At 32.1% G+C, this 9,811-nt stretch overlaps 1 long non-coding RNA gene across 1 annotated transcript; it reads left to right on the top strand.

The window, feature by feature from the left end:
* Nucleotides 1-4,119: 4,119 nt before the first annotated feature.
* On the top strand, nt 4,120-7,218 carry LOC141456371 (uncharacterized). Its single transcript, XR_012459741.1, has 3 exons — nt 4,120-4,333; nt 6,329-6,524; nt 6,885-7,218. It is a non-coding gene; the product is annotated as an uncharacterized lncRNA (long non-coding RNA).
* Nucleotides 7,219-9,811: the final 2,593 nt, after the last annotated feature.

Genomic DNA, 9,811 nt, shown 5'->3' with positions numbered 1-9,811 from the left:
AACAAAAATAACGTAAAGTTATACGAGGGTCGTTTGAAAAGTCCGTGCAAAGTCAGAGAGATAGCACCACTGGCGCGTATCGAGGTTATGTTTAGTTAGTAGCATCTCTTGGAAGAACACACACCAAGTTTCAGCCAGATCGGTCTATTTCTTTGTGTTTGGCATTCGTTTGAATCGAGGAAGTCGAGTGATTTTCAAAAAATGGACGAAAAAGAATTTCATGTGTTGATTAAACACTACTTTATGAAAGGCAAAACGCCTCAGGAGACTAAAGAGAAGCTTGATAAACATTATGGTGACTCTGCACCTTCGATTAGAACAGTTTATAAGTGATTTCAAAATTTTCGGAGTGGCCATATGGGCACAAGTGACGCTGAACGTTCTGGACGCCCTGTTGAGGTTACTACTCCAGAAATCATTGATAAAATCCATGATATGGTGATGGATGACAGAAGAGTGAAGGTGCGTGAGATTGCTAGTGCTGTGGGCATCTCGAATGAACGGGTACATAATATTTTGCATCAACATTTGGACATGACAAAGCTATCCGCAAGATGGGTGCCGCGATTGCTCACGCTTGACCAAAAACGAAATCGTGTGAAGTGTTGCAAGGACGGTTTGCAGCTGTTCCAGAAGAATCCGCAGGACTTTAAGCGTCGTTTCGTCACTGTGGATGAAACATGGATACATCACTACACTCCTGAGACCAAAGAACAATCTAAACAATGGGTTACCAAGGGGGAATCTGCGCCAAAAAAGGCGAAGACCGTTCCTTCGGCCGGAAAGATTATGGCGACTGTCTTTTGGGATTCGCAAGGAATAATCCTCATCGACTATCTGGAAAAGGGTAAAACTATTACAGGTGCATATTATTCATCGTTATTGGACCGTTTGAAAACCGAGCTGCAAGAAAAACGCCCACGATTGGCCCACAAAAAAGTCCTTTTCCATCACGACAACGCACCAGCTCACACCTCAGCAGTTGTGGTCGCAAAATTAATGGAAATAGGGTTCCAACTCGTTTCACATCCCCCCTATTCTCCAGACTTGGCTCCCTCGGACTACTATTTCTTCCCCAATATGTAGAAATGGCTGGCGGGAAAAAGATTTTATTCAAACGAGGAGGTGACTGCAGAAACGAATGGCTATTTTTCAGACTTGGACAAATCCTATTATTCGGAAGGGATCAACAAACTAGAGCAGCGTTGGACGAAGTGTATAAGCCTAAAAGGAGACTATGTTGAAAAATAAAAAAGGTTTACCCCAAAAAATTAAGTAGTTTTTATTTTTGCACGGACTTTTCATACGACCCTCGTAGTAATAGAAAAAGATTCTGTGAATGCAAATAGAACTAGTTCAAGTTGGAATAAAAACAATTTTATTAATTCCTTTAATTATAATTATAATTTAGTATAAATTGCAAATTTAGCAATAGATGTAGATACCGGTGTAATATTATATCTAAAGATAGATATCTCGAGAAATTTAGATGGCGAACAACATTGTGTGTATACGTTTGGTATAAATTTTGTGAGCAATAGAGGAGCAGCCAGAGGTGTAATAATAGAGTGACAGTAATGGGAGCCGAGATACGGCACTTGATGAGCCAATTCCCCGTCAGCCGTCGACCAATGACATATAGGACTTGTCACAACCGCTCTCACTACTTGCACAGTCATATCCGCGGGTAGAGGGTGAAGCAAACAGTTCTAGTGTCTGTTTACACGAGAATCTCTGCTACATACCCTCAGATGTTCTGTGAGTAGGAGATTTTTCAAACTGTTCTCTTAACTAAAACATACAAGTCACAAATCATCTCTCTTCAAACCTTCTATCCCACTAACTATTGTAAGACAAAACCTGGAAAATCAACTACAACACACACTATCTCTAACAAACGAAATAAGAATGATTAATTATTTCAATGTTTTACTTATTTACTTGGCACTCTCTACTAAGATTATTTGTTTGTTAAAAATCTAGCGTGAATCACTCTTATGAATTTCTATAACTTCTAGCTAATAATGAAATAGCTGAAAAAATGTTTTTTCCTTCAAAATTCTAAAAGATACAATGTTCTATTTGATTTAATACTGATAAAACGGAGGATTGCAGTAGTATCAAATTAACGAAAAATAAGTATTTTATAACAACGCCCATAAATGTTGAAGTATTTTACTCATTTGATTATAAAAATTTACCTTATGCGAAAATTGACTTTAAAAATTCAAAAAGCGAAAGACATTTGAAACAGTCAAGCCAATCAAGATATTTGAGTCTCACAATACACCTAGAGTTTTGTTTATGATGAATTCTTAATTAATAAATCCTTCAAATATAAAGTGTTTCTTTGTTTCCCTTTGTAAACCCTTTTCATAGCATTCCAACCTCTCGGTTCCAGTAATCCCTTAGATTAAAATTATCTTCAAATCATATTGAAATATCGAAACGACACTGATTAGGATAGACATTAATCCACGTGGGAGTAAAAGTTTATCTTTTAAGAACACATAATATAAGGACAAACCAATGTACAGGTAAAAGAGGAAAGTGTCTAAAGAGGACAAGCGCCCTTTGTACCCCATTAGAACATTGTACAATAGCATATAAGGCACACCTTGACAACATATTTCTAGTATTCTTGTTCTCCTGTACAAGAGGAGTACGAGAACACAAAGTGTGGCGGTATCTTTTGTAAATTCACGTTTTTAACAACTTTCTGCTAAATCGGCTACAAAAAGAAACCTACTTCATACATATGATCTGTCACAACTTGTTCGATTATGGACAACTTCAATAATATGTACTTCATGCAGTATAGTTAGTTTTGTTCACCTTTCAAATATAATATGCAGTGGGACTCATCCTTAACGGTATTATTAATGAAATACTGGGGACCACATTTCTGACTAATCAATGGTTCAGATCAGACTTGTTTCTTTAGCGAGTTTCAGTCTAAATACAATATGCTAACTCCCTGTTACGTAGTGTTGAGTTCACTGTTGCACATGAAATTCGATGAAAGGTGAAGATTAAAACACAATTTTTAAATTTTCAGTAATTTCTTGAAAAAATGGAAAAGAAATTGTATTTTCTGTCTTAAGATAATTTTGAGAGAATAAAATAATGCAAACCTGTAAAGTATTTTTTAACATACTCTTTTTCGATTAAATCTTTATACAGGGTGTATGCGAAGAAGTGGTTAAAAATCATGCTAAAAATGGTTGTTTCTATTCAAATTTCAGTTATAAGATGCAGTTGGACTCATTCTTAGCTGAATAATTAAAATATCGTTAATGACTGGATGAACCCCATTGTAGCTAGCATTATAATAAAAATGGCAATGTGCTATGAAAAAGCAATTAACCTTTATTAGATTCTATAAATTGCGTTATGAATAATAATTAATTATAATTAAATTATGTTTTTCTCTACTACAATTTCGAGAGTCCATACATCGACCATTTGTTACATTAATTAGTAGTTTACAATTCTTGAAAATTTTTAATTCATGCTTGAGATCTGCAATTTAAACGCTGATCTTTCTTGATAGTTCTATCATAAAGATAAAAAATTTGCAATTAATAACGTGATAAGGGATAATGACAAATTTGAGAATAAATTTAAGTATTTTTCGCGTTACCCAGAATCACCCTTTTCAAAACAAATTCATTGTTATTTTATTTCATAAATCCATGAGAGTATTTAGTTGAAGGGCAGGTGCTGAGATAGGCGTGGCACTGAAAGGTCCCCTTGCAGGAGTCGTACACATTGTTCAACCCTCTGTCAACTATTATCTTGTCATTGTGTCATACATTGTGCAATCTTTAGCACTTTTCAATCTCGGTGTAATACATGCCCAACATCATTATCCAGCCTCGATATTTTCAGTTGGTGGACTATATTGCCACCTTTTCCACCAATTCATTTCATTCTTAACAACTTACAATATTTATATTTATTATTTATTTAAAACAAACATTTTATAAGAATAAGGTAGTTTTCTCAATTTAGTTATTGAAGGAATAAATATTTATTCATCTAAGTTTTAGGAACAACCGATTAAACAAAATATAATGAAAAATTGAACATATGTATTATTTATACATAGTATATTTAGATTTGTGAATTAATAGCTGTAGCTAACAAAATATTTGCAATAAAATTCATTTAAAAAATCTTACAGCGGAAAAGTTTAAAACAAGTAATATGAGTAAGATTTATATGAGTAAATCATGGCCTAAAAGATTAACAATTTTTAAAGTTTTTTTTTCGGTGACCTAACTTGTTTTTTTAAAAGACTAGCGCTTTCTAGCAGCAACGATAACTAACAGTAATGTGCATTAATTTTTTTCGTTAATTTCTAAATACCTTTTAATTAATTAATTAAATTAATTATTTTTGTAATGTTAACCTAGAAAACCTTTATTAGGCTACAATTTATAAAATGAACCAATTGATTTAAATAGATTTTATATCCAACGATGAACGCATCACGAGGCCTTTCGTTAGGAATTTCTCTCGATTAGCCTAATCTTGTCGGAAAACTAGTCTAATGATGGCATTTGTGATTCTTTTATTAAATACTAAATATATGGTATAACAAAATAAATGATCAGTCAATCGCAAGCCAGGTAAATTCAGATATTGATCTTAGTGTAAGGAGTTATAATGGTGGAGACTTCAAAAATAAGCTGTTTCCAGAGAAAATTCTATTTCGAATTATTTCACAAGATTGCCATACTTTTAAGACATGTTTTCTGCATGGAATTTGAACATACAAAAGTCCAAACGAATTTTCTCTAGTTTCTTCTCATTAGGCGTTGAAGATTTATAGATGTTTGAAAACTGATAGAATAGTCATGAGGTGTCGCTTTTGACACCTCCCACGTCAACACGACCCAAGGATTAGACATTCAATTATCTGATTGTTACGGAAGGTTGCCTCACACACCTGCGTCAATCCTCTTAGCGTACAGGCTACTGGTTTTTCAGTTCTTTTACTCTGGACCTATTTCTAAACCATCTTCACACACAATGAACTTCTAGTCATTCAAGTTTTTCTAGAGTTACCATGTAAGCTGTATACTCTTCAAATATTTGTTCACACTTCTACTAGTTCCAAGATTTGTTTGCTATTCCTAGGATAAGCGCATAAGCTCCATTATTTTCCTTCTTATGAATGTGACACCAACTTCACACGTGTACCTACCCATGCGAAAATTTACAATTTTTTTTTTTAGTTCCTAAAGTTTGTTTGCTTAATATTTAGGTCATTTGAAGTAAAGAGATATTCCCTTATTTTACAAATTACCTTAGTATTTTACACTTACATCATATTCAAAAATATCTAAGTAAAGAATTTTTAACTTAAATGATTATTCAAAAAAAAATATATGGCTCTTTTATGCATAGTGCTATTGCATTAGCAAGCTCATGAATAATGAATAGTAATTAAATTTGTGGTTACTAGTAGTCCCTGGGTGAGAATCTAGGTTATACTCGTAGAAGCTGTCAAGAAAAATGTAGGCCCTTTTTCGTTCAGAAGTGGTAAAATAAAGAACACAGTAAAAATAAATAAGCAGAAAAGTTTTGGATAAACAAATTATTGCATTTGAAGCTACATAAATCATTTTATTAATATTTTAACAAAAATAATTGATAAATGAAAACGGCCAGTACAATTAAGAGTATATAAAATGTAAACATATTTTAAAAAATATTAAAGAAAATGAAACGCATTTAAATTAATAAAATATAGTTGTTATTAAATTTCCAAACATAAAATGGCTTTTATATGATTTAATAGGTGAGAAAGCAATTCATAAAAATATTGATCAAAAGTACTTAGAAAAACCAGTACTTGAGAAAAATTAGTCAAAAAGAACGGGCAAGAAAATTATAATCAATGTAAATTAAAATAAGCTTTTTTGGAACGTCAAATTGCCTAACTGGCTGAAATTAAGAAATAAAAAGAATATATAAATGCAATTTTACTCTAATTTCTTCATCCTATTGAGATTTTCATATGATCGGCAGCACACCTAAGATATACTTTGTTTCTACAAAGTAATATGAACATATTTTATTTTCTAATGTATCACTGAAGTTTCCGAAATTTGCATTTCCTTTTACTCAGATATTAAATTGCTCGTTTTTATACTTGGGTACTGTTCTGTTATTGATTGGCTTATCATCGTCAAAAATTATTTCCATCTATTTGAGCAAGAAAAGTTAGGCAAAATCTTTCGTTAACGTATATTGACATAAATCAACAATGAGTAATTAAATTTAATTTTTTGTATCTGTATTTTTTATTTTATTTAAGGCTCGTCAACATACGAGTATAGGTCACTGGTGTCCAGATTTTTTTTTCTTTGCGCTGCCGGTCTTCGGACAGTGAGCTCATAGGAAGAGAAAATGTAAGGGCCAGCAGAGGTTGGAGATGGAATCTAGAGAGGTTCCAAACCGGCATTGGAATCCAGTACACGCTAACTACTGAGCTAATCTCATTTCTAATTTTTGTAATTATCATCAGTTTTTTTTTTTTTTTTTTTTTTTTTTTTTTTTTTTTTTTTTTTTTTTTTTTTTTTGGCGCATCAACAGCTGAGGTCATTAGCGCCCGGAGCTTTTTCCAGTGCACTGCCGGCCTCCGGACAGTGTTCTCTCGTTACAGACAACACTGTCCATCACCGGACAGTGAGCTGTAAGAAGCTCCTAGGAAGAGAAAATCTAAGGGTCAGCTGCTGGATTCGAACCCGGGACCTCCGCGTGGGAGTCCAGTATGCTAACCTCATAGCTAATCCCTTCCCTCATCAGTTTTATTGTTATTAGTTTTAGAATGTTTTGTTACCTGTGTTATATTTAATTCAAATTATTTCTAGAGTTAATTCACAACAATTTGGCATGATCGTGTAATAATTTCACTTCAAGTAAAAGAAACATTTTAGTGAAAGAATTTTCATTTTATCAAGCAGGTGGTTAATCTACCTGAACTAATGCCTAAAAAGGCCCAGGTAAAGAGCAACTTGAGGAAGGGATGATCCTGTGATTAGTAGAACTAAAGCTAACAAGCACAACGTGATATTGACGCCATAATTTTACTTAATTAAACACAGTTATTCGCAAAAAAAAAAAAAATATGTCATAAATAGTCTCAATACATAGCATAATTACTACCTAACTGTTTTAGCAAGGTTTAATAAATCAAATACAACATTTTATCAAATTTAATTAGAAGTTTAATTTCATTTTTGTGTAATCAATAGTGGATTTAAACATGCTACATGTTGATGTACTTGTTTTAAACATTTATTTGCAAATGTTCATTTAACTTAGATGCTAAGACTAGAAAGAGAGAGGACCGGCATTTCCAGTCACCAACGCATTCTAGGAGCAGTTTTTACAAACCGTAAAACACCATTCATCTCTCCAAATGTGATTTTAATGCGTTCTTCGGGTTTTCATATTTATTGATTTATTTATTTTAATGAAGAGAGCAGTAGAAAATTACATTTGAAAAATTGGAATGAAATATACAGAGCATACTAGATAATTAATCTTTTATCAGCGTTCCAAGTCTCTTTTGGACCATCATCGCGAGTCCTCTTCACCAACGCGGCTTCTTTTTGTTAGTGCATCCCAGAATAAAGGAAAATAAAGCACCTCTCACCCAGATGAATGTAGATTCTCAGCTTCTCTGCATTATTTTTGAGTATCCATTCTCAATGGCGTAGCAGGTGATTTCCTCGCGACAAGGAGCAACCCACTTAACTCTTGTCTCTTGAATAATTTAGAAGACTTCTTGTCAATCCGTAGGTTTATTTGTTCACGAATATCTATCAGCCCATCCCTCTTTCTGCCTACGATCTTCCCATCAAAAATATGTCGGTACTTCTCGTCCCGAAACATACAACCAAGGTTTCCTTTGATTTCTGTGTACGAAACTTGAAACATACTTTGTTACTTTAAATCTGTAACCTTTAATTAGTCATTAGTAGCTGATAAATCGACTGTTTTAAATGTTATTAAAAGTTCTGAGGCGGATAATTGGAAATCTAAGTGTTCTATTTAAGTCCATGGTTGAGAACATACTTTTATATTTATCTGCAATTTGGGATGGCCCTTATACTAAACAAATTAAGACAGGTAGACTGATGTTCTTTAAGAACCATTTAAAATTACTAGTGCCTATGTTCATTCAAGTTTTACAGCATTTAAAAAACTGATTTTCTGGTGGCTGACTCAGTTATCGATGCCAGAAGATGCGGTGCCTGCTAGTTTTTTCCACGACATGAACAAGTTGATAACTATTTCAAATTACGATTTTACGGGAATTCTTATCTAAACTGTAATTTATGTTTAACTGGAAGACAGTAATTATTCCTTGAAATTATTGATACTATTAAAAATATCAAATTTAACTTTTCTGCATTAAAAATTATTTATTCAGTAAAGAAGTTGAGTTTATCTCAAATTCTTAGTTTAACCCCTATTTTAGGTATTTATCTAATTTAGACCCACAAGCACTACCTGCATTTAATAGTATCTAATATTGAAAAAAATAATTTGTGTAAATTGTGTAATAAAAAAGGTGAGCTCAATACATTATTAAATATTAATCAAATGCTTATCCACATCATGTAAACGTTTACTGATACGACTAAAAACAAATAAATTATATGTTTTGTCATCTAACAGCAAGTTTTAAGTTATGCAGTAGCAAATTATTATTTACTTCAGTAGAGTTATTAATTACTATCGATAACGCAAATGAGTTATGAAGTATGGGCTTCCTGTGACACTTGCCTTTTATTTTTTAGATGTTCAAGTTGTAAAATATAATATATATATTAATACATACATATCAATTAGAAACAATCTATACTTGAACTTCCCTAAACAAAAAGAAGAAGTGTTTATACAAATAATGTAGAACAAAAAATAAAATTGAACTTTTTTAATCTTTTTTAGGGATATACATATAACAGTAAGTGCTGTCTTTTCTAGTTTTTTTTTTCTCTGTCCATTTTTTGGAGGGAAAAATAGAAAAAATTCTATTTTAAATGTATTCTTCAAATGGTTACAATAAAATTAAATATTCACTAAACTTTATAAAAGGAAAAAACAATTTTTTTTTATTTAATTCCTTGAATCCACGCTGCGGCACTGGTTACAATCACGTTATCAACGCTCTCAATCAATAAGAAATTTAAACTTGCTAGAATAATTCTTTAACGGTTTATGATCTACAACTATTTGGCGAAAGGCGGATGAACAAAATTTCATTCAATCTAGTGTATGTGAACAAGTGATGTGTAATATACACATAACAATTATATTTATATTCACTAAAGTGGAGGGGAGACGAAGATGAGAAAAAGATAAAATTAATATGCCCTGGGAAAAACTTCATGTGAGCTCCAAAAGTACATAAGCAACATTTGTTTAAGTTCGAATTTGAAAACAAAAAATCCTTCTATAATTTTTATAATTATTTATATATTAATAATAATAATTTTTGTTTTATTTGAAGAAATAAAACAATAACTATTTTAGCCTTGATTTTCGATATTGAAAACGTAGGTAATTATTGAACATTTAAAGTTCTCTCCATTGATTTTCTCTCTTCATTGGTTAAAAAAAAGTAGACTTTTATTAACAGCCAAGACTTTGTGTTTCGACACTATTCTTTTAGAAAATGTATAAATTATTTAACACATCTGCCCAAATATAAGCGTTCAAACTGAAGGCAATTAAGTAAGCATAAGTGAAAATAACTAAACAAAAAAAAAATAAAAAAAATAACAAA

The sequence above is a fragment of the Rhodnius prolixus genome, unplaced genomic scaffold (assembly GCF_049639745.1).
Source record: "Rhodnius prolixus isolate KJV_2025 unplaced genomic scaffold, Rpr scaffold_4, whole genome shotgun sequence".
NCBI classification, from domain to species: Eukaryota; Metazoa; Arthropoda; class Insecta; order Hemiptera; family Reduviidae; genus Rhodnius; species Rhodnius prolixus.
This window is presented reverse-complemented; position numbering and strand designations above follow the sequence as displayed.